This window comes from Lontra canadensis, unplaced genomic scaffold (assembly GCF_010015895.1).
Source record: "Lontra canadensis isolate GAN:19392208 unplaced genomic scaffold, GSC_riverotter_1.0 scaffold63, whole genome shotgun sequence".
NCBI classification, from domain to species: domain Eukaryota; kingdom Metazoa; phylum Chordata; class Mammalia; order Carnivora; family Mustelidae; genus Lontra; species Lontra canadensis.
In genome coordinates this window covers 9,264,270-9,288,411 of record NW_022631057.1, presented here as the reverse complement: position 1 = coordinate 9,288,411, position 24,142 = coordinate 9,264,270, and the positions used below count along the sequence as shown (strand labels likewise).

General features: G+C 52.6%; 1 protein-coding gene across 1 annotated transcript in view; it reads left to right on the top strand.

Annotated features, from left to right (window-relative positions):
* The first annotated feature begins 4,690 nt into the window (after positions 1 to 4,690).
* SYT2 (synaptotagmin 2) overlaps positions 4,691 to 24,142 on the top strand; it is a 103,396-nt gene continuing 83,944 nt past the window's right edge. Inside the window, exon 1 of the mRNA XM_032878284.1 lies at positions 4,691 to 4,924. The gene's annotated coding sequence lies outside the window, so the exon portion shown is untranslated. The remainder of the gene's footprint in view (positions 4,925 to 24,142) is intronic.

The following is a 24,142-nucleotide window of genomic DNA, read 5'->3' as shown; positions in this document are numbered from 1 at the left end:
GGGAAGAAAAGACATCCTTCCCTTGTATGATCTCTAGTTCTGAGCCACTCATTCTTCACATTCCAGAAAGCAAGCACATCTCTGCGCATACCATCTCCTGCTTCTTTTTGGATTCACTGAAAGTGCAAGTGCGAGGGGAAGTGACTGGAGAAGGAGACAGTTTGGACATTGGGCAGACTAATCCAGAAGAACCATGTCCTCTATTAGAGGAATGAAAAAACGCTCAGACTGACTTACCTAGGACATGAAGCTGTGTGACAGGTGCTTCCCTGAGGAAGGAGGACCAGTCTATTCTGGTGGTTAAAATTATTAATCCTTTTGTTTTATTTATTTAAATAATTTTTATTTAAATTATTTAAATAATCTTTATTTATTTAAAACTTCAAAGTTTTATTTATTTAAATAATCTCTACACCCAATGACCCCAAGATTGAGTCTCACACTTTTCTCACTGAGCCAGCCAGGCGCCCCTAAAATTATTACTCTCTCTGAGAAAAAAAATAATTTCCAGACAAATTAGGAGATAGAAGAATGTAAAAAGATGAAGTCCCCATGATATAAATTAGTTCTTGGAATCTGATAAAATTCTGAGATTATTATTTGTGACTTTGTGAATTTCTTTTATATGCCCAATATGGTCCAGAAAACATTAGAATGTCTCCCCTATAGGAGTGTAAAATTATAGATAGGAAGTCCTCCTTCACCCTCCTCCTCATTCTGTTGTATTTAAGAGTTTTATTTGACTCCATTTTACTTATTGTTTTGTTCCTTGCATGGGGAATAATTAATTACAGTCCACTTAATCAGCTTCCTGGAGGAGCTGGCCTTCACTGGCCTTTTGGAGGCCAGGAGTTATTATTTTTCTTAAAAGATTTTATTTTTTTGATAGAGATCACAAGTAGGCAGAGAGGCAGGCAGAGAGAGAAGGGGGGAAAGCAGGCTCCCTGCTGAGCAAAGAGCCCAATGCTGGGCTCCATCCCAGGACCCTGAGATCATGACCTGAGCTGAAGGCAGAGGCTTAACCCACTGAGCCACCCAGGCACACCGACCAGGGGGTATTTTTAATTTAGACCTAAGATATTGTGTAGCGTGTATACTTTTTTTTCTTTCCAAATAAGAAATTATTATTACATTTAAAAAAATCACAGAACTCCAGGGGCGCCTGGGTGGCTCAGTTGGTTAAGCGTCTGCCTTTGACACTGGTCATGATCCCAGGGTCCTGAGGTTGAAACCCCATGTCTGGCTCCCTGCTCAGTGGGGTGTCTGCTTCTCCCTCTCTCTTTGCCTCTCTCCCCAGCTTGTGCTCTCTCTCTGCCAAATAAATAAAATCGTTAAAAAAATAAAAATCAAGAACTCCAGACTGAATATTATTACACACACACATACACACTCACTCAATTCAGGAGTCATCTCCTATCCCGCCCCCCTACCCCACTACTGACGTCTCAAAATCTGGCTGAGTTCTGCCGCAGGGAAATTTTCCTATTCAACTCTACACACCAGCTTAGGATAAACAGAAACACTGAGGTCTTTAGTTTCACCCACAGTTCCAGAATGCTCTTACAGGTCAAGTATTCCTTGGAGGAGCTCATTTTTGCTGGGATAGAAATCACGCTGGGGTCATCACTGCCCTGGGTTGTATGATATTTAACTTTATTCATGTTTCTTTTTTTTTCCCTCCCCATCTAATGAGTTAATATCTTCTGGATTAAAACCATTTCTAGGCAATATCTGAAAGTTAAGTGGATTTTAGTATGAAATATATTAATTTAAGTAAACTTTAAAATACAGTTGCAGTTGGCATGTCCCCAAACCCAGATCAGAAGATGAAAACCAAGATCTTTGCCGACAGGACTTGCATCTAAGGAAGTTTTTACAACTGTTTTCTCAATGCCCACCGGTAAAGCAGGTGTTGCTTCTTCAGTGGAGAGTTTAATCCTTGTTTGCTTAGTTGTCAGGAACAGTAGAAACTGCTCCAGAGGAGAAACGCAGGCGTGTGCAGGGGGGAGGATGGGAATAGCAGGGGGGTGTTCGTGCTGGCATTCGTGAGAAGAGAAAGCAGGAAACTGGAGCTGGCTGGCCGGGCCTGCGGTAAGGCCGGCTCGCCTGTCTCCGGCTCTTTTCTATTTGCTCTGATGACAAGCAGAGCTTTGGAAAGCTTGGTGGAGACAAAGACCTCACCAGAATGAGGGGAATCCAATCCAAGTGTGAGGAAGTGCAAGTGCTAGTGGTGGTGGGGGTGGGGAGCAGGGCGGGGTTATTTAAGCTGAAGATGAGCCACCCACTGGGGAGGGCGCAGGGAAGCTGGGTCCCCACCCAGGAGAGGTGCGATGGGGGCGATGGTGCACTTCCCTGCCCTGTCCTCTTGCTCCCTATGGAAAACCAGAAAAATGAAACCTCCAGGCAGCACTGTTCAGTGGAAAGTGTTGAAACCACCTGTAGCCAGGGAGTTACAGACTCTTTCTCCCTGGAAAACGCTTGGGATTATTCGGGCAACCCTGTCTCCCCAGCATCGCCATGGGTGCGATGGGATATGGTAAGGAGCCAAAGAGGTCAGTTACCTGGATGGTCCCTGACGCAAGTCAGAGACGGCGGGTCTAAGACTTCCAAGGGCTTGTCTTTTTACAAGGACCAACGGTTGAAAAGTAAAGTACTTTAAAAAAAAAAAAGAAAAAAAAAAAAGTAAAGTACTGGCTAATTGGCTGGGTGTGGAGGGGATGGATGTCTTTTCCATTCTTTCCTTTTCCAGCTGAAGCCTGGGGGGAATAAGCGTGAGGGAGGCTGAGCTCCTGATTAGGTTTATAACTCAGACACTGCTGGTCCTGATGAATTAAAAGAACATTAAGGCCATAGCCAGGGACACCGCATTTTTCATTTAACCAAATTGATTGCAGCACTGACTCTCTAAATTATAGTCTGGAAAGGCAGGCTGGCTTCTTCTACCCCTCCACCCCAAGCTCCCAGGTGGACTTAGGAGAACTTGGGGGCAGCAGATGGGTTACAAGGTGAGACAAGCGGTGGCCCATGAGTGGGAACAGTTAGCTTGGCTGGGGTCTGTGTGAGGAGGCTGCAGCTCTCTTTGGCCTCCTCCCCAATGAATGTCCTGCAGATTCAATGTCACGGAGGAGCACACTGAGCCCCTCTGGTGAAGCCACAAGTTCTGGGGTGCTCCCGGCTGAGGGTGGGACTGAGTGTCCTCTGCGGACACTGGATGACTTATTAGTCTGGTTCAGTCCCTCATAGATTCAGACTCAACTCCCAACTTCCTCCTCTGCCCCTTGCAGCAGATGCCCTGCAGGGGAGTGGGGATGACCTCTGAGCCTCCGGGGATGGCAGGCACGGCTTCAGTCTCATTTAGGACTGCCTAAAGACCTTCATCACCTCTTTTGTGAGAGCCACTGAGTGGCAGCCCTGGCCCCTTGCTTTGAGGCAAGGTGGCTGGGCATGGTCTCCATGTTCTACCTGACATTACTGGCAAAGGGATCCGAAGAAGCCCCCTTCGGTGCTGCTTCCCTCCCTGCCCCCAAGCCTGAAATCCCATTTCCTCTTGCAGTCCTTCAGCTAGTCTTTCACTGGGTCACTAGGGATTGAGGACTGATGTCAGGTCAGATCCGGATGGGAGCCTCTCCCAGTATCCACGGGAGAGGAGAGGCAGGGTGCTCATGTCTTATTATAAAAGTTGACTCCAAGGGCGCCTGGGTGGCTCAGTGGGTTAAGCCTCTGCCTTCTGCTCAGGTCATGATCTCAGGGTCCTGGGATTGAGGCCTGCATCGGGCTCTCTGCTCTGCAGGGAGCATACTTCCCTCTCTCTCTCTGCCTGCCTCTCTGCCTACTTGTGATCTCTCTCTCTCTGTCAAATGAATAAATAAAATCTTAAAACAAAAAAAAAGTTCACAAGATTTAAAGTGAATATTCAAATTGTGCCATAAGCAAGTCCTGGCCCTGGCTCCTGGGCAGGTGAGGAAGGCTCCACCTTGTCCTCGAAACTCTTCTCCCCAGGCTCTTCCATGCCACCCCCGACTGTGTGTCTGTGGCTTCTTACCCAAAGGACCATACAGAGACTGTTTCCTCACTGCAAACTACTCGTGACCCTACCTTAAAGGGATGTCTTAAGCATTAAGAAACCAGCATGGATTTCCAGCATGGAAACCATGTCATTTAATAAATGGGAGTTTCCTCTTTTCCTTTCCACCTCCTTCCAGATCCTCCCTCTCCTCCCACCTTTCCTTGCCCCCTCCCCCTGCTTTCTATCCCCCCACCCACCCTATTCTCCACCTATAACTTCTCCCAAGCATCCCCTTCTTGGTGATCAACCCCTTAGGCTCAGAAGCCCCTACTCTCCAGGTGGGGCCTTAACTTGGAGAACCAGATGGGGGGGGAGGGGCTCAGAGATCCCAAATGGCTACACGGGCTCCTGAGGCCAATAATGGAGCCTTGAGCTGCGGTGGGTTTCGGGGGTTGGGAGAGGGAGCTGGCTCAAGAGTGACAGCCCTTCGCGGGTGGGGACGAGGACGCCTGGGTCCCGGTCCGACTCTCTCGGACCCCGAGCTGCAGCCGTGACCTTGAGCGGGAGGCGGGGGCGCGAAACGGCCGGGGCCCCGCAGGGCAGGTCCGCCCCGCCCCGCCCCGGCCTCTCCCGCCCCGCCGGCCCCGCCCCCCGCGGCCGCGTCTCCTCCCCTCACTGCAGCGCTCGCCGCGCTTGCCCATCCATCAGCCGCCTCCCGCCGCCGCCTGGGCGCAGACTGCCAAGCTCAGCAAGTCTTGCGGCAAAGGCACTTCGCACCGAGTTGGGGCTGGGGCGGAGCGGGGACTCCGGGCCCCGGGGGAACGGACGCCCCTCTGCGCCGTGGCCAGCGCGGCGCCCTTGCAGCCCGCCGCCCCCTCACTTCGGGGACCCGGGATCCCTCCTGCCTGGCGGCTCCGGGTAAGTCCGTCCCCCGCGCCCGTGGGGGGGCACCGACTCCCCCTTCCAAAGTTTCTCTTCCCCGGGCGGGTTTTCCGCTACTGAGCGGAGGGGCCACTCGGTGGGTCGAGGGGGCTTCCGGCGGGGGTGGGGGGTGGGGTCCGGGAAGTTCGACGCCGAGGGGGCCGCGCGCCCGCACCGTCCTTCCTTCGGAGGCAGTTTGGACGCGTGCGGGTGGGAGGTTCGTTTGCGGAAGCTGGACCCGAGGGGCTAGGAGTCCGCGGCTCTGCGGGCTTGGGGCGGGAGGAGGGAGCAGCTTTCCTCCCTGGGCTCGGGTGGGGGAAGAATGAGGTGCAGAGCGGAGCGGCGGGCCGACGTCCCCGGAGCTCTGGGTCCCCGCGGCTCCCGCCCTGTCTCCTGGACGCCCCCCGCCCCGCGTCTCGCCCGCCCCCTGCCCTTCGGGGCCGTCTCCAACGCAGCTTCCTTGGCCCCCGCCTCGCGCTTCAGGGACCCCCGGCCCCGCCGTCGTGGGAGGGGAAGGGAGGGTTTGTGGGCTCTAGGAGGCGAGGAGAGGGCGGGGGGCCGCGGGAGGGCGGGGGACAGACTCCAGGGACTATCCGGAAGTGAGGGTCGAGAGGAACTGGGACAGGGACGCGGGAGGGGGATGGAAGCACCCCTAGTCTCTCTCCAAATCTCATGACTCAGCACGACCTAGGACGTCCCGTCCCTGCTTCAGCCCTCCTCCCCAGGGCTGGGCTCCCAGACCTAGGCCCAGAAAGTGCAGACAATCCCACCCCGCTTTTCTGGACTCCTTCATTTACCTTCCCCATTTGGGGTCCCCCCCTTCCCCTGTCTCTGTTCACCCCCTCCCTTTCTCTCAGGACACAGGGGCTTTATTTTTTTAACTAAAAGGGTAGATGGTTTACCTATCTCCTATCCCTTTAACCCAATACCCCCTCCTTTCTCCTTTCTACCCTTCCGTTGTTGCATTCCACAGGTGCCTTCCGGACACCCCCAGCCCATGGTGTATGTGGGGGCCTCCAAAGTCCCATCGCGCCCTCTGCAGCATCCTCCCCCCATTCACTGTTGAGGTAGAGAAGTAAGTGTTCTGGCTGCTTTCTCCTGTGGCAGCAGAAAGGAGTGCAAGGACACAGGAGGTGGCCCAGGAGGGGGGGCGCTGCAGTGGGGGAGAGAAGGGCAGAGGCCTGATGGGGTGGGTGGACCCGGATTGGAATGGAGTAGGTGGAAGGATGGAGAAGTCCTTAGGCTCTGTGTACCCAGAAAGACAGGAAGGTGGGCCATGTCTAACCTAGAGAGAGCTGGGGGTGCCCTTCCCCCTCCTCCTGCTGCCATCCTGAGAGGGTCTCCCATGTGTAATAGATTATCCTCAACCTGAGTCATCCAGCCCTTGGTAACAAAGCCCTTCATCAGATTGTGTGACCACGAGGAGCAGGATAGCCCTTAATCTTCCAGTCCTCTCCCCCTGCTTAGGTCAAAGTGCAGATTTTGGGCTGCTAGAACTATCTCTGTGCCCACCAGAGGAGCCAAAAGAAGAGCCATGCCCTAAGATGGGGCCAGAGGGGCAGGTGGGAGGGATGGGGAGGCTCTGATGCAGTGGGACGTGCGTGCCTGGCGTGCGTCCCTGGCAGCCACTACTGGCTGTGGCCTGTGTCAGGGCCCCAGGGGTGAGTCAGCGTCAGGGGTCCAGAGCAGGCAAACTGAGACCTGGGCCAGGGAGCCCAGCCCCAACCCTGCTTCTCTTCCCCATGCCCCTGGGAATGACTGGTACCAGCTCATCCCTCAGTCCTGGGCTGCTCTGGGGTGCTGCTAGCCTCTGTCCTGCCTGGCGCTCAGACAGACCCTGGCTTCACCCTCTAGGACACTCCTGGGGGGACTTGCTTCTTCTGGGGACCTCTTGGGCTTGACCCTGGCCCGCTCTCCATGCCTTGCCCAAGGAGGAGCTGGGGAACTTCTGGAAAGCTGAAAAAGGGGAAGGCAGATATAAGTGTTCTACTTCCAGAATCACAGAGACCTGGCCGGTTGTCCCTAGGAGAAGGGGATCAGAGGTCATTCTCCCTTTCACTCTCAGTCAGCTGCTGTGCAGGAGTGACAGGAATGTCCCTGGCCCTGGAGGGAACTGTGGGCGGGTGGGCTGTGGATATGGCTGGAGAAGCCTCTTCCCTGCTCCCCCTGAGCCAGTATTCCCCAGCCCCAGGCAAGCCTGATCTCCCGTCACCCTTGTGCCTCTACCTGGACTCTGTCCATTCTCAGTGGAGTCTCCTGTCTCTTCCCGCCGACCCTGTGGAGTCTGTGGAGCCCTGTCAGGAGAGCGGATAGAAGGCCAGCAGTGCTCTGGGATCCAGGGCGTGGGAAGGATAGGACAGAGGATGGAGGGGGAGGAAGTTGAGGCTCAGTGGGCCGGGAGAGTGGCTCGTCCTCCCCGTCCTCGGACAGAAGCATCCTTGGGGATAGTCAGAGACCCTGGAGTGTAGACTTGTTATTTCGTTTGCCTTTGGGATTTGGGCTTTCCTGGTCTGGGTTCTAGCTGAAGCTGGATCTGCTTTGTTTGAGCGAGACACACACAAAGTCCAGAGTGATGGAGATGATTTCTGGGAACTGGAATGGCAAGCCAGAGGGAACAGTAGAGGATGTTTACTCAGGACAGGGTAGCGGTTAACAAAGGAAGCAGCAAACCCAACAGGTTTGGGTCCATCATCCCAGGGCTACTAATTACACAGCGTGTGACTTTGTTCATTCATTCATGCGACTTATTTACTGGTGAGCACCTGCTGTGTGAGCGCCTACTATGTGCATCGTTCTAGTCACTGGATACAGCAGTGAAATGACAGAAGCCCTGGGCGCTGTGGATTTTGCATGCCACAGGCCTAGACAAGTTGCTTAGCTACTCTTGAGGATCAGTTTCTACACTCATTCAACTATTAGCTTACGAGAGTCTGCTGTGTACCGGGGGGTTTGCTAGTCCATGGAGACACAGCTAGAAACAAAACAGGCCTGGTTCCTGCCCTCATGGCACTTACCATCTAGTGAGTAACACACAGGATTAAGCAGATTATTACATAAATAATTCATCATAACTGTGACACCTGTTAGGGAGATGTACAGGATGCCTCCAGACCGTGCCGTGGGGTCACCTGACCATGTCTGGAAGGCTTCATCTGTAAATCCGACAATAATATAACAATATATTATCCCACAAGGTAGGAAGCATCCAGTAAATGATAACCTGTTCATGTGGTGCTGTGGATAGATACAATTCCAAATTTCCTCCATGCCACGAGTTGCTTATTCGTCCTCCACTAGGTCAGAGGAACCAAGGTAGAGACGCCAGGATCCGCTCCTGGGTTCTCATGAGGACAGGGAGCCTGCGACCAATACCACGGTTCCACTGGTGAGAGGTCAAGTTGTGGAGATGGTGTTGTGCCTCCAGCCAGATTGCCTGGGTTCCTCCTGGTTCTGCCCCTCCCTCTGACTTGGGGCAAGTTAATCAAATTCTTAGTTTCTCAGTTTCTTTCTCAGTCTGCCTGTCTATGAGTGGAGATAAAACCTGAATCTGACCTGGGCGGTTTTCGGCCAAGGCAAAATGCGTGAATTCCTGGAAAGGGTTAGGGCAGCGTCTAGCAGCTGGTGAAAGCCCGGCAAATGTGTTCCACTGTTGTCCTGTTGCCTGCTGGCCCTCCTAGCCCTTTCCCTGCCTGCAGCCCAGAATCTCTCAGAACACTCTCCACCTCTGTTAATCTTAAAAACTCAAAGGAAGGAACTGCTATAACTACTTTGGTGGCCATTCCAGAATTCTCTTCCTCTGATTTTCACGCAGTTCTTTATGCCCGACGAGGCCCTATGTTGTCAAAGCTTAATTTCTGGGAAGGAATTGTCCCAGCAGTCTTTCATTTTCCTCCCAGGAACTGATAGTTCAGGGTAGGAACTAGGGTCCCTTTGATTCTGGGCCTAGAGGGACATGAGCAGTCCTGCTGAGTCAAGAGCATAGAGCACCTAGCTGTTAGCCCCCTCTCTCCCCACCCAGCAGACACATGCAGAGGTCTGTGCTTCGGCAGGGGGGTCTAAAATTAAACATCAGGAAGGGTGCCCCAAATATGCAGTATGCAAGAGATGTTCTAAACCTTCCTCCCTGGATAATTTCCGGACTAGGACAGACCTCCCCATCTGGCGGGTCAGCAGACCGCCCGACTGAATGCCCGACTGAATGCCCGGGATGGGGAGGTTGGCTCCTTAGGGAAGGAGGCTGGGAGTTGCTCAGTCTGTTATAGCCACTGTTGCTTGGAGGGGTGGGAGCGGGCCTGGGGCAAGAATAGAAGAGGACAGCCCTGCTCTTGTAAAGTTGGGAGAACCCCACCTTCTGACCGTTTTGTCCAGGGGCCTTGGCACTCCAGCTTTGGGTGTAGGCAACACTTGGCTCTCCAGCCCCCCCCCCCCCCCCCGCCCCCACCCACTCCCGTCTCAAGCTCCCCTCTTTGTTTCTCCTTCTATGATAGCGCTTTTCCGCCTCCCATTCCTGCGGGCCTCAGGACCACAGAGGTCTCGAGCAGACATCACAGTCCCACTTCCAACAAAGAGGCAAAGGCCCAGAGAAGTTGCGTGACTGGTCTAAAATCTCTCACCGTGGAGGCCAGAGCCAGGTCTCAAACCCAGAATGTGGGCACTCTGGGGAGGGGGGGTGTCTTTCCAGGCCGCTGTAGCTGATAGGTCAGAACTTTTCCTCCCCCAGGAGCCTCCCCTCTTCCTTCTCACCAGCTCCATCTAGAGTGTGGAGCCTGCCCACATGGACAGGGGTCCCCCGGGTCATTAATGCTCTGAGTATAAGCAGGGGACCAGTCATTGAAATCACGTAGCAGGCTTTTACAAAATTAGGGAGTGATCCCTTGGAGAAAGGGAATCGGCTCTCCCTCTCCAGTCTTGGGTTTCTCTGGGACTCCCCGTGAGGAATTTGGCATCTTCAGGAGCACCTGCTCTGAAGTGAGGAGGGAGGAGCCCCGGCCAAAGGAGCAGAGCAAATGCCGGGGCACCCAGGGACTCTGCCCCCAGCCTCAGGCGGCCTTCTCTGAATGGGGTACTGGCATCTTCAGCAAGTCCCATCTCGGTCAAGTCTTCTCTGAAGCCCAGAGGACCCAGGCACGGGCAGAGATGCTCATGTCTGGTTGGTATCTGACTGCCTCTTTTCTTCAGAAAGTCCAGGCTTGAGAAGTCAAGATCCCCATGGACTTAACAGCCCAGCACTCAACCCTCTTGTGTAGCGGCAGCTAGAGTCCAAGCAGTGGCTGAGCCAGAGCACACTGTTCCTGATTTCCCGCTTTCCTTCTTTCCCTTCCACTTCCAGTTAAGATGGACTAAGCACCTGTTCTAGAAAAGGCTCTAGGGCGGAATAACCGCGTATTGTCCGTTGGCCTGGGGTTTCCCCAAAGGCAGACAGCATGGGGCTCCCTCTCCTCTGCTGGGTGCCCCCCAGCCCTCGGAGTAGTGCTCTGTAGCCAGGAGCATTTGTGATGGCTGGGTGCAAGGAGCCTGGGCTCCCAGAGCTCCCCGACCCCAGGATAGTTGCCTGCCAGGACCAGATTTCCCTCGGTCCTTGGAGCCTTGTGCCCTTCCTGTTTCTGCAGAGAGACTGAGAACCCCAGGGGGCTCATCACTGGACAGCCTGGGACTAGGGTGGAGCAGAGGCTGGGGGGGGGGGGAGTCAGGGAGACCCAGGTGTCTCTGGGTGGGACAGGGAGTCCTCAGGCCTTTGAAACCCCTGGCAGGGCATCTGATAATTGGGTTGAAGTGGTAGCTCTGGAATTTAGCAGTTAGAGAATTTTGCAATTGGAGGTGGCAGTCACCCATTATCATGGCATACATCTTAATATTGAGTGTAAATGGTTATAATGAGGAGCTTGGCACTAGGGAGCTGAGGAAATGGAAATGAATGGAGGAATGGGATGGGGGGTCCTCTTGAACAGAGCATGGGGGTGGGGCATGGAGGACATGACCTAGTGGGGAGACCAGGCTGGGTCCCCTGCAGATGGCAAGAGGTGACTGTGGTCGAATCAAGGAGACTCACCTGGGCCTTCAACATGCTCCTTTAGCTTCCTGTTCCCCCAAGTGATTGGGGAAGCAGCTTTTATGGTCTTTATGGAAAGGAATTCCTTTCTGATGTCTTTCTGCTCCACCTCAACTTCATCCCCCGCCTCCCTCCTGGAGAGGAGGAGAGCTTGACAGGTGGCATGAGGGGGTCCTGGGCATGGGCCCTGCATTGTGGTCTCACGGGACCCTCTTTGTCTCTCATTTTTTGTGTTTTTTTGGAGAAGAGCATATTAAGCAAACACATGGTCCTTTATCTCTATCCTTCTTGGGGTTCCTTGGCTCCCCATTTTCATTGTTAGCCATGGATCCCTTATTGTGCCAACTGCCATGGACCAAAGTCATGGGCCAAGTGATGGGCTTGGAGAATAGGTGCCAGAACCATTGCGTTCCCATGTTTCCACCCTGTCTGAGGAGTATACAGAGGATGAACAAGAAGCTAGCATTTTAGTGCTCTGGGATCCTACGGAAGCATACCTTGGGGCTGAAATCCAGCCTCATCACTAGGAGCCAAGGTGAGTTAGAATTAAGCCCCAGGAAGCACAGGGTGGCGGCAAGGTGGGGTTGCAGTCAGCAAGACACTTGGAGTTAATTGAGGGAAGGCAAGAGGGCTCCCTCTCCCAGTCTGACTCTCCCGTGAGGAGGAAAAGGCATCACTTTAATAAGGCTGCCCTGGTTCCAGATCAATCCTGGCTTTGCAGGAGGCGAGTGGGGAAGCACACGGAGAAATTGGATTAGCTCTTTGATGCCTGATGCCGGCAGCTGCTCTAGGAGGCAGGGGAGTAGTGAGGGCTGAGCCTGCGATGGGCAGGCAGCTCAGGCCCCCAGAGTTTGAGGCTTCCCGGAGAGACCTTGGTCCCCAGCCCTGGCAGGTGTCCTTCTGTAGAAGAGTGACAGAGGTGCCCAGGGGGGACAGACTGTAGCAAAAGCTAGGTCCTCACCACTGCAGAGGCCGGCAGGTGTCCTCAGGCTTCCCCAGGGATATAGATGGTGAGCGCCAAGGGCTGGGGAGGACAGGTGATGGGCAAGGCGGAAAGGTGATGCCCGACACCCCCTGGGTCAGTGCCCCACAGCTGTGAGTTTTGCAGGGCATAACAGACACTGCACCTGCCCTGTCCTGCCTGTGTCTCCCCAGGGAAGCGACTTGGACTGAGCTGCAGGTTCTCATTTGAAAACGGCGATAGTATTGCACAAGGGATATAGCCCATGGGACGAGTACACGAGATGTCCTAGCACAGCAGTTCTCAAAACTGTGGGCTGTGGACCTCTGAGGGTCCCCGAGAATTGTTCAGGGGGAGCCATAAGGTCAAAGCTATTTTCTGAGTAATCGTAAGGTGATCTGCCATTTGTAATATGGTGGCAAGTGACGGTCCCGAGGCCACGGGTTGAACTCCTGGTACCGTAGTGTGGATCAAGGCAGAGCCCCAAACTGTTCTGGTCGCTGCATTCTTCCCCACCACATGCCTGCTAAATAAACAAATAAATGCTGGTTTCACTTAAGAATTTCTTTGATGGGGCGCCTGGGTAGCTCAGTGGGTTAAGCCTCTGCCTTCAGCTCAGGTCATGATCTCGGGGTCCTGGGATCAGGCCCCGCATCGGGCTCTCTGCTCACAGCGGGGAGCCTGCTTCCCCCTCTCTCTCTGCCTGCCTCTCTGCCTACTTGTGATCTCTCTCTCTAATAAATAAATAAAATCTTTAAAAAAAAAAAAGAATTTCTTTGATGGAGGAGTAAAGATTACAAGTTTTATTAAATCTTGACTCTCAAGTGCTCATCTTTTTAATGTTCTTTATGAAGAAATGACACACAAAGCCCTTCTTGTTTTAGAGCATATGATTTCTCACCCTCTTTGTGAGTCTCAGAAAGGGGAATGTCCCCAAGGTCACACTGCTAGTTGGGGGCTGAGTCAACAGACAAATACAGGCTTGGGTGCCCCCCCCAATAAAGAGCTGCTGCTGCTGCTGGGAAAAAAGGGGGAGGGCACCTGGGTGACTCAGTCTGTTAAGCGTTTGCCTTTGACTCAGGTCATGATCCCAGGTCCTGGGATCGAGACTTGCATCCAGCTCCTTGCTCCGTGGAGAGCCTGCTTCTCCCTGTCCCTCTGCTGCTCTCCCTGCTTGTGTTCCCTCTCTCACTGTCTCTCTGTCAAATAAGTAAAAAATCTTAAAAAAAAAAAAAACCAAAAAAACCTCCCCCTGCCACCGCCCTACTTCCCCAGACTGCACACTTTGGATGGGGCTGGTCAGGCTGGACTGTGTGTGGGTGGGGGGCAATCAGGCTAGACCATAGATAGATGCCCACTACAGACTGGTATTCACAGGGCTCTCTCTGGAACTGGTCATGCTGGGGGAGTCTGGACACTGGTTCTGTCCACACAGCTCTGGGGATGCAGAGGAAACCTGGATGTCAGCCCCCTTTAGAAGTAACCTTTAGGCTTCCTGTTGCCTATCTTGTATAGGGCACCTAGAACTCCTTATTAGACAGGCCCTCCAAGGGCCACCTGGTGGGAAGTAAAATCAGTCCTTAATGGTAACCCCCTAGAGTGAGGAAGTTCTTTGTTTCGAACCGTATCTCTCCTGCTGCAGAGTTCCTATTTCCTCTTATAAAATACATCCTTTGCCGCCTCCTGCCAGGTGAATCTGGGGGTCATTGTATGCAGTCCCGCAGCCACAGAGAGGCTGCGAGCTGGATCCTGCGTTACGGGCTGTGTCGCCTGGGCACCCGCCTGTTGTAATGAAGAGTCAGCACCCTGATCTAGAGGCCGGGAGGTGACTGCTCCTGCCTCAAGGATAGGCAGTCTTCGTGGCTCTTCTGTGGCTTTTGTGTCTTGGGCACTGAGGGAATGTGGTCGGTTCGTCCTGGGAGGACAAGTGGAGAGCAGGGCAGGGAGGCTCTGGAGGACAGTGGAAGAGCCACCTTCAGATGAGATCAGGTGTCTGCACACGCACATCTGCCCCCCCGGGGAACACATGTCTCACAGATCTTCAGTGGCCACATGGCTGGGGAACTGATTATCCTGGCACCTGGCTCCTTCCCCGGCTCAGCCATCCTGGACTCCTCATCCTAGACCAGGAATGGGAAAGACTGAGACATAGTAAAAGATGGAGACCTTCCTGGATGAGAGGGTCACAGGAGTAATTTGTCCTTTCTTGGGAGAGGGGAGGGAACATGGAACCCCTGGAAGCCATCCTATGATGTCGCTGAGCTAAAGCAGGATTTGGGTCCCTGATCCACTCTCTCAGCCCCATGAATGTGTTTCTGTCCCTCTGGCTCTTTCTCTCGAGGCAGGAGATGCACTGGAGAGAGATCCTGGGCTTGGCAGCTGGTGGGCAGGGGAGACTGAACAGTAAATTTGGAAACACAGAGAGACAGGATGGGGCTGCCTCCATAGGGCAGGGTGGTACCCCCAGGACTCTCAGTTTGGGGTGCAGAGCTCTGGTCTTTAACAAGCTAGACAGAGTCCCAAATAGCCCTTCCCAGAGTCTATCCCATTGCCCTACTTTCAGAAGCATTTCCTTGTCTGGGGTTTGTGACATCCTGGAGCACTTGGCTCGGAGTAGGGAAGACTCACAACTCCACATAAACACACAGATGCAGACCTACCACACACACACACACAGCTCTTGGCAGGTTGCCTGTGGGCAGTGGGGCCTCCCTCTCACATTCCTTGGAAATTGAGAATGAAATTGGATCTGAGACCTTATCTTCAGGTTGGAGAGGACTTCTCCAGGTGACATGTGCTCTCCTTTTCCCTCCACCTGCCACTTCCCCGGCTAGGCTAGGAACTGCTGGGGGCGGTCCTAGGCTGAGGTCTGGCATGGTGGCCGGGGGCGGGGAGGCCTGGGGGCAGCGGGGACAGGGGCATGGCAGCTCTCTGATCCGCTTGCAGGATTTGGACCCGTGGTTTCTCCCATAACTATTGCTGCCTTTCCAGACCCTATGGCAGCTGCCATCTGTGATTAGGAGTTAATGTAGGTGAAGCCTGCTTGGCGGTGGCTGTTAGCTTAGACCTTTCTGGAGGCAACATTGATGGGGGTGGTGCTGTGTTGCTCAGAAGCAGGAGGCTTGGTGGGAAGGTGAATGAGACAGTGTGTCTGGGTCCCGGGCTTGGGGCACCAGTCATTGCTCTAGTGATAGAGGTGATGCGGCGGAGGTGGGGGCGGGGAGAAAGATAGGTAAGAAAATATGTAGACTCACTAAATCCTTTCCCCAACCACTTGAGGTGAAGGGCTCACCTAAAGCAGAGCGCTGCTTCGCGTGGACCCCATAGTGACAAGTCTCCTTTCTGTGTCCCAATTCTCTAGTGAAGGGAGAGTGGTGACATTACCTGTTCCTCTCCTCAGTGTTGGAGGCAGGGCAAGAAGCTAGGACCCCCTAGCCTTGCAGCCTCTCTCGTTTCACACTGGCCACGGCCACCCCTGCACAGGCCCCACTCATTCATTTATTTATTCAGTCGCTCAGGGAACCTGGGTGGCTCAGTTGGTTGAGCGACTGCCTTCAGCTCAGGTCATGATCCTGGAGTCCCAGGATCCAGTTTCCCATCAGGCTCCCTGCTCTGCAGGGAGTCTGCTTCTCCTGCTGACCTCTCTCCGTTCATGCTCTCTCTCATTTCTCTCTCTCAAATAAATAAATAAAATCTTAAAAAAAAAAAGACTTTATTCAGTCGCTCATTCGTGTAATGAGCACTTAAGAGCGAGGCTGCAGTGGTGATAAAGTTGGTCTGATCTTTATAGTCTGAGGGAAGCAGGGCACTGAAGAAAAGAAGCACACCATTGATTATTCAACGACAATTATGATAATTGATGTGAAGTAAAAAGAGCTCAATGCTCCTAGGGCTTATAATGGGGGTACCTAGCAGGGTGGAGCTAGTGGGCATAATGGCCCCCATGGCTCCTGAACTCTGGAGAGCCCTAAGCACTCCTGGGCCACTTAAGGTCACTGCCAGGGAGCTGCGAAGCAGGCTCTGGGTTGCAAAGGGCAAGGGAGTGTCCGGCTCTGCTACTGATTACACTGGTGACCCTGAGCTTGTCATTTTCCCCCTTTGAATTTGTTCATTCCTCTGTAAAATGGGGATCTTTGACCAGAAACCCCTGCCGTCCTTTCTCAGTCCCAGCAAAAGCATTAGAGATATTCAAATGCCGAACTCTAGTTCTCTTGGAGACTGAGAAGAGAATTCAGGAACAAGGATGTGAAAGCTCCTTGGCCACTGACTCCAGAGAGCAGTGGGGAGAGAACAAGCCCAGAGCTAGGGGATCATGGTTCTTTGAGGTCACAAAGGGGGGAGTGAGCATGGCGGTGTCCCCCCGGAGTGGCTGGAATCAGGGATGGAAACATAACAGGATAAGGCTGCTGTCATTGCACCAGGAGCAGGACTAGAGCAAGGAGTGGAAACTGAAGCAAGCCGGGTTTTGGTTAGATCAGGCAGCACTCTCATGCATGTTGCACTGAGATATCTGTCAGGCCATCAAGCGGGTGAAGAGAGAGCGTCAGGTATTCCAGAGAGTAGAGAAAAAGCTTTTCTGAGGGAATGTTTGTGTGGAGGTGGGTGCGGGGGCGGATAGATGACCTTACTAGGCCTCCCTCAGCCAAGCGAGTCTGTGGATATCTTGCATTGCCACTGATGTCAACGCTGTCTGATGTCTGTGAGAGGAAGATGTCAGGTCCTCTTGGAAATGAGTTTTTGAGCATAAACTATCCCCAGTTCACATCTCTCGGTGACACATGTGGCTAACTGCAATTGTCACACTCAATCAAATCGAGCCCAATTACACCTTTGCTCTCTTGTCCAGCTGTAATATAAATATGGCTTCTGAGAAGTGTATTAGTTGCTGTGATCGCTTGGGAGGCTGGGTTTGGGGGCTAAGGGAGGCCAGGGTGTTTTATGTTGCAGATGCAGAAACAAAGGCTGGAGATGGGCTTCTTGAGGGCATGGGATTGAGCAGCCCACGAGACCGTTTTCTCAGAGGACCCTGAGGCAGTCCTCTCTCCATGAGTGGGGGATAGATCCGATGCCATCTCAAGGGTTCTTTGTGACCTTGGACTTCTTTGTCATTATTTTCCGCAGTCACAGGTCCTCCGTGTGTACGTAGGTGGGGTGAGTATTGTCCTGGTGCATGTCTCTGCCTCTAGACTGAAAGGTCCAATGACACCCTGTCCCCCCAAGGAAGACTCTCTTCATCTTCAGTGATTCATAATGTCAGAATAGCATCCTAGAGCATGAAGAATTTCAGGTAAATACAAAGAGGAATTTCTGAACGGTAAATGTGGTTAGACGTTGTGACAGAAAACCAAACTGATGGTGAGATCTCCAAAGAGAAGACTGTCTGGGAAAGGGTATATATATATATATATATTTTTTTTTTTTAAGATTTTACTTATTTATTTGACGGAGAGATCACAAGTAGGCAGAGAGGCAGGCAGAGAGAGAGAGAGGGAGAAGCAGACTTGCTGCTGAGCAGAGAGCCCGATGCGGGGCTCGATCCCAGGACCCTGAGAGAGAGCCCGATGCGGGGCTCGATCCCAGGACCCTGATACCATGATCCGAGGTGAAGGCAGAGCCTTAACTCAATGACCCACACAGGTGCCCCGGGACAGGGTAGATATTTAGAAAGGATAGACTGACTGCCAAGATTTTCTGCATCCCAAGGTTCTTGAGTGTGGAGGTAGACATGCTGAAGAGAGTTGGCTGTGTGCACAGTTGTTACAGTTGTCTTGTATTCAGTGGTGTATCACAGTATGGGAGGGGAAAAGGAAGAGGAGGAGGAAGAGGAGGAAGGGGAAGAGAATAATGCTGTGCATAATAGGGCTCAGGAGAGTAAAAGCCCTTTATCAGTATTAAGATGATATCTCTGAGGTAAGGGATGGTGTGTGTGTGTGTGTGTGTGTGTGTGTGTGTGTGTGAACTCAGCATCAGGAGACTTCCCTTAGGAGAGTCAAACCTGCAGCAGAATGTGTAGATGCCTGCTATCCTGTGAGCTGCCTGTTTAAGTTCAAGATGCTGTCCATCTCTTGCTAGAACAGCTCCTGTTGGTTTGTTTTAAGTAGGCTCTACACCCAACACGGGGCTTGAACTCACAACCCTTGAGATCAAGAGTCGCATGCTCTAACAGATGAGCAGAGCGAGCACCCATCAGACAGCTCCTTTGTTTGGGGTCCATTCACACATGCTGCGGATTTGCTTTCCCAACAAGGCACCGTCATTCGGCCTCCATATTGAAGAGAGTACAGAGCCAGGGACTTTGTGAAGAATATGGCTTCTGGATTTCTCTCAGCATGGACTCCAGTTTGGGGCTCAGGCTAGACGAACCTTTTTAGAACAATCCCGACAGTGGATTTACTTTTCACCACCGCTCTCCCCCGACTTGATTCCAAGGAACCACAGAAGGGTCCCAGTCATGATTCTGGACTTTCGGGGTGTGACCTTGAAAGATCCTGATATCCAGTCTCCATGTTCATGGCAGGACTTTTCAAAATCCCCCACATCTTCTGAAGACTCTCCCGTTATCTACATATACTCCAAATTTCTTTTGGCCTTTGCTTCTGGTGACTTCTTTCTTAGAAAATTTCTCTTGGAAACTTTGAGACTAAACACTGTCAGTCACATAGTTTTCTCACTTTCAGCTTCTCTGAAAGGACCTGTATCTCAGTATCTTAGAACCAGAAAGCCATACCCAGTTCAAGAGGATGAAAAGAGGATGGTGCACCGTCCCCTTCCCCATTCTCTTGCACATCTTGCCTGTTTATCTCCTTGGAATTAGTCTCTCCTTCCATTACATAAATGGTCTCCTGGATTATATTATCAACTTTCCCCTGAATCTCCCATAGCACCCTTGCGATGCTACAGGTCCCAACACCGACAGTGCTTAAAATTGCAGGTCTTGACGGGCGTCTGAGTGGCTCAGTCATTAAACCTCTGCCTTGGGCTCAGGTCATGATCCCAGGGTCCTTGGATCGAGCCCCACATCAGGCTCCCTGCTCAGCGGGAGGCCTGTTTCTCTTTCTCTCACTCCCCCTGCTTGTGTTCCCTTTCTTGCTATCTCCCTCTCTATCAAATAAATAAATAAATTTTTTTAAAAATGTAGGTTTGAAAAAAAAATAAATAAAAGTAAAAAATTAAAAATAAAGGCAAACTTAGACTGCTTGGACTAGGAGGTTCAGCACCATGGACAGAGCACTGCACCTGCACACTTTCTGTCCAGACTGGATGGTCACAGGCTAAGCCCCAACTTTCCAATTTTGGAGATAGAGGCAGGGGTGAGAGGAACATTGGTGTTGTAGAAATTTGTTATCACCCTTTCTTGACTGTGAGTCCTTGGCCAAACTACCTCTTCTTCCTGGATCGCACTTTTTACTCTGTAAAATGAGAGGGATGAACTCCAAACATGCTATGAGACTGAGTGTCTACATAATCATCTTTCCCAGGAGGTCTTTAAAAGTAGCTTTGACATGCCTGGTCTGGGTTAGGGGAGGGTCAGTTTAGCTTGTAGGTGATAGGAATACATGACCTCAAATCCTGGAATCTGGCTGTCGTCTCCTGGAGTCCGTGACCTGCATCTCCCTCCAGTTTGCTGAGATGTGTAAAGCAGGGGCATCTTTCCTATAATATTCACTATTCCAGATACCCGAGTGTCCACTCCACTCATAGGCAAAATCTAGCCTGGGTTGGTGGGAGGGGAGGGCTTTCGTGGTAGGGTGCAGTCACATGTAGCTTAACTGAAGACAGAGTGCTGAAATGAAGCTGGAGCTGATTGGTCATCCCTGCAGGGGAGGGGACTATGTCGGAATTTGAGTGGAGAATCCAGTCCTCTCCCTGTTGGGAGGTCAGCAGGGTGTTAGAACTGAGCCCCTCCCTCATTTGTGGGAAGGCTGGGCTGCTGTGGGAGCAGGCCTGCAACAGGAGAGGAGGAATGGCTGCATTGATTGGCATGGGGCCAGGTGTGGGGGTAGGGTGGGCAGAGACTGGAAGCTCTGCAGAGCTCTGAGGACTGGGGGAGCCTGTGATCGTGGGAGAGAAGATATCAGACCATATATCAGACCATGACTGTACCAGAGTATCAGACCATGACTGTGTCCTTATGTGCCTGTAGGAGGATTACACCACCTTTTCAGCCTCTTGGTTCATCTGAATGGGGTCATTCCTCTGCTTTCTGCCCCCCAGAAATCCTGTAAGGGGAGCGAAGCTCTTCTTTTCTGTCCTCTGGTTCCTTCTTTTCTCATTTTCCCCGCATCTACATTTCTTTGCTGACCACCATATATTTTGCTAAAATGATAATCCCAACGCTCCTTGTTTCCCTGTCCAGGGCACTTAGTGTGGGGGAGAGTGTGTACCTGTCATTCTGTGGGTCATTAGAGAGGCAGCTCGGGCTCTGCTTACTTGGTGGGATCCCTCGGAGCTCTTCATAACTTACCCAACACAAAAGGCAAATTCCAGGCAATATTCCGGTTACCTTCTGTCTCCCCTCTGTGTGCTTCTCCCCTTAGAGATGTCAAGTGCCTCCCAGCTGTCCTGTCCTACCCAGTCCTCCCCACTCTGGTCTGCTCACCTCATCTCCCCTTCGCCAGCCCCGAGAACAGTGCAATATGTCTTTTTCTGCAGCCCCAGGAACAGATTCAAGCTGCTCCTCTCCTGAACATGGCACTCCTCCCAACAAAAAGGCATCTGCATGTTGAACAGGCAGTGATGCCTACCCAGAAAGGGCTGGATAAATAATGATGGGATTCCAGGCCTGGCGAGGCCTACTGGTGAACATATTTAAGGCAGTGCTTTCCTCTGTCATTTATAACCCTGCCTACCTCACCGGTGGGCAGAGCCCGTTCTTGGGAGTGGAGTGGGGACAGGAAGAGGTGGAGCAAGTCTTTTGTTTGGCAGAGAAGACTGGCATTTGCATTTGTGCAAATTTTTTAAGATTTTTTTAATTTGTTTATTTGACAGAGATCACAAGTAGGCAGAGAGCCTGATGCGGGACTCGATCCCAGGACCCTGAGATCATGACCTGAGCCGAAGGCAGAGGCCTAACCCACTGAGCCACCCAGGCGCCCTGTGGGTACACTATTCTTTTTGGGGGAGGGAGAACTAGGGGCTTAAACCACTAGCACCAAGAGTGCCCATTGCTCAGATCCAGTCCTGAAAACCATTGTCTAACCATGACCCTTTGGGGTACAAGTTCAGCCTGGAGGAGCAAGCTGGGTCCCACAGTCTTACTCCAGTGAGCCCAAGGCTTTGGTCTTAAAGATAATCGATTCTATTTCTCATCTTCTGCTAGGTCTAGAGAGCACAAGACACGTGGACACTAATTTTGACCCACCGTGGGGAAGATAGTTCTAATAGAGCAAAAATTTGGTCTGTGTTGGGTGTAAACCTAGTGTCTCATTCAGCGCCTGGCATGTGGAAGACACTCAGCAAATATTTACTGAACGGCTGTTGAAGGATTAGTACATCCAAACACTCAGTGGCTTTTCTCAGGAGACACAAGCATCCTGTCCCCAGGTGCGTTCACTGTTGTGTCTCTGGAGGGGCTCCTGTGACACTGATGGCTTGGTCTTCAGGTCCCTTTCTCTCCAACTCTGAGAGGACTCTGATTTCTTTTGAAGAAGGGAGACCTTCGGAATGGGGCCAGAACTGGCCTGACCGTGGGAGTCTTCATCAGGGACAGATAGCCCTGTACCTGTGGCCCAACCCCCTCTGTGAAATCAACCTGCTGCTGAAGACGCTTGTTGAACTTGATAAAGGAGACTATCTCTCTCGTTTCTTGGAAATCCTCAGCGTGCGGCTGGTGTGTGGCAGCCTCAGCTTGGCCTGTTACTTGCTTGGCCATCTCTGTTCGGTGCGGTGATGTCCGTCTGACTGCCGTGCTCACTTTTTGGAGATGTGTGCTCAGTAGGACCCTCGGTGGGCCGGGGGGATGGGAGGGATTGCTGGTCGCCTTCCAGGGGGAGTGGAGGTGGAGTGGGTGTGGGTCCCAGCGCCAGCTGCTCCCAGCTGCGTCCCTGGCCTGATGAGGATGAATAATTGATGGTGACTAATGGGTCCTTTGCTCCCGGATGAAATATTCAGCAGGAACTGTGGCAGGTTTGTGTAATCAGATGTTTCATGCCGCCCTCCTGGTAGGCGTGGGACTCCTGGGTTTCCCCGACTCTCAGAATCCTGGGGGGGGCGCACTTCCCCAAAGAGAAGTAGGTTCAGTGCAGAGGGCCCCTTACAGCGGCCTTTTCGGGGTGCACTTTACAGAGAAAGGGGGCGGGGCCCATAATCCTTTCTTCTGGACTTGCCTGCTCTGTGGGGCAGTGTACTGCCCTGCTTTCAGGATGTTGAACTACAGAGAGGATGATGCCACAGACGCCCCTGGGCTATCTGAGAGGGGACAGTGAGATGCTGACTGGCATAGAGGATGGGGGAAACCCCCCTCTCTCACAGTGCTCCCTGCCCCTGGGGTACTTTAAACAACTCTGTAGAATGGCCTTATTATGCAGATGAGGAAGAATGCTTAGAGGGGTTAAGCGATTTGCCTAAGGTCCTACTGTTCTAGGGTTGCGGAGCTGGGCTTCTCCCACAATGCCTCCTAGAGCTGGGTCTGCCGGTGACAGTCTCTTGGCCCTTTCTCCCCTCCCCAACTCTGCCTTGTCCCCTCCTCCCCTTCCCCACTGACCCTGTGGGAATGATGTCATTGGGATCCCGGGATTGAATTACAGCCCCAAGCAGCTGTGCAGAGAAGGCTGGCTGGTCCACTGTGGGGGATGGGATGATGGGGGGGGTAGGGGAGAGCGGGAGCGAGAGCGAGAACGAGAGCGTGTGTGCGTGTGTGTGTGTGTGTGTGTGTGTGTGTGTGTGTCTGAGTCTGATCAGCTCAGCAGGGAGGAGAGGAAGCCCCTGAGTATAGCAGAGCCAGGAATTCAAGGAGGACACTGCCAGATTTGCAGTGAGGGCCTGGCTCCATAGTAGGGTTGAAAGGAGTGCCTTCCCTTGCTATGCCCCAGCCCACTCTGTCAATATGTGGTTGGCCTTCCTGATGCTGCTCCCAGGAGCATTTAACCTTCCATGGAGCTCTAGACCCCAACTAGAACCCATAAATCCTGACTCCCATAGATCTTCCTTCTGTCCCCATGTCTTCCATCCCCACCAGAAGCTAGGTCAGGGGCTGCCTAAGGACAGGATGAACAACCTAATTCAGCCCACCCTCCTAAGTTCTGAAATAGCCTGAGGAGAGGGAGAGGGCCACTGCCCCTGGCCACCCATTTCCACATCTCACCAGCTCCTCCCACCATCAGGAAGTTCTTCTGGCTTCTAGTCCCGTGGCCTCCTGCTGCAGCCAAGTGTATCCTCTGTTCTTCGGGTCTGCAGTTCTCTCCCTCTGCGGTCCCTGTAACACCACAGGCGTGGGAGATGGATGAGTAATGCTTGCTTAACAGAGAGGAAAACGCAATTCAGGATTTGGGGTTTAGAGCCAAATCCCTGTGTCGCTATCTCTCATTTCCAACTTGACACATTCCTCCGCTCGATACCTGGGTGCTGTCCAGGAGGCCAAATCAGAACATGTAGCAGGACGGTTCCCTGCCTCATGTAGACCCTTGACTGTGTCCTCCCACTGGGGCAGGCCAGAGTGTTACAATAAAGGGGTCATCCTTGCTAAGGAATGACTAAAAACCTCAGTGGGCTTTCATCACCTCCCTCATTTCACCCTCCTGATGCTAGGGGTAGAGAAGGAGTGAGGTCACTATGGCAGATTTCATTAGCCCATTTTACAGATGGGGAAGCTGAGACTCAGAGTAAAATGGCATGCCAAAGTTCACACTGCAGTGGGAGTGTGAAAGTGGTGTTGGTGTTCTGCTCAGAAATCCAGGCCCTGGGTATGGGGAGTGAGCATGACCAGAAAGCCACGAGGATCCTACCTTCGAAAGTTGTCTCTTGGGGCGCCTGGGTAGCTCAGTGGGTTAAGCCGCTGCCTTCGGCTCAGGTCGTGATCTCGGGGTCCTGGGATCGAGTCCTGCATTGGGCTCTCTGCTCAGCAGGGGGCCTGCTTCCCTCTCTCTCTCTCTCTCTGCCTGCCTCTCTGTCTACTTGTGATCTGTCAAATAAATAAAATCTTAAAAAAAAAAAAAAAAGTTGTCTCTGTTCTCTTGGCCTCTGCTGCAGGAGGGGCCCTGGCGGACTA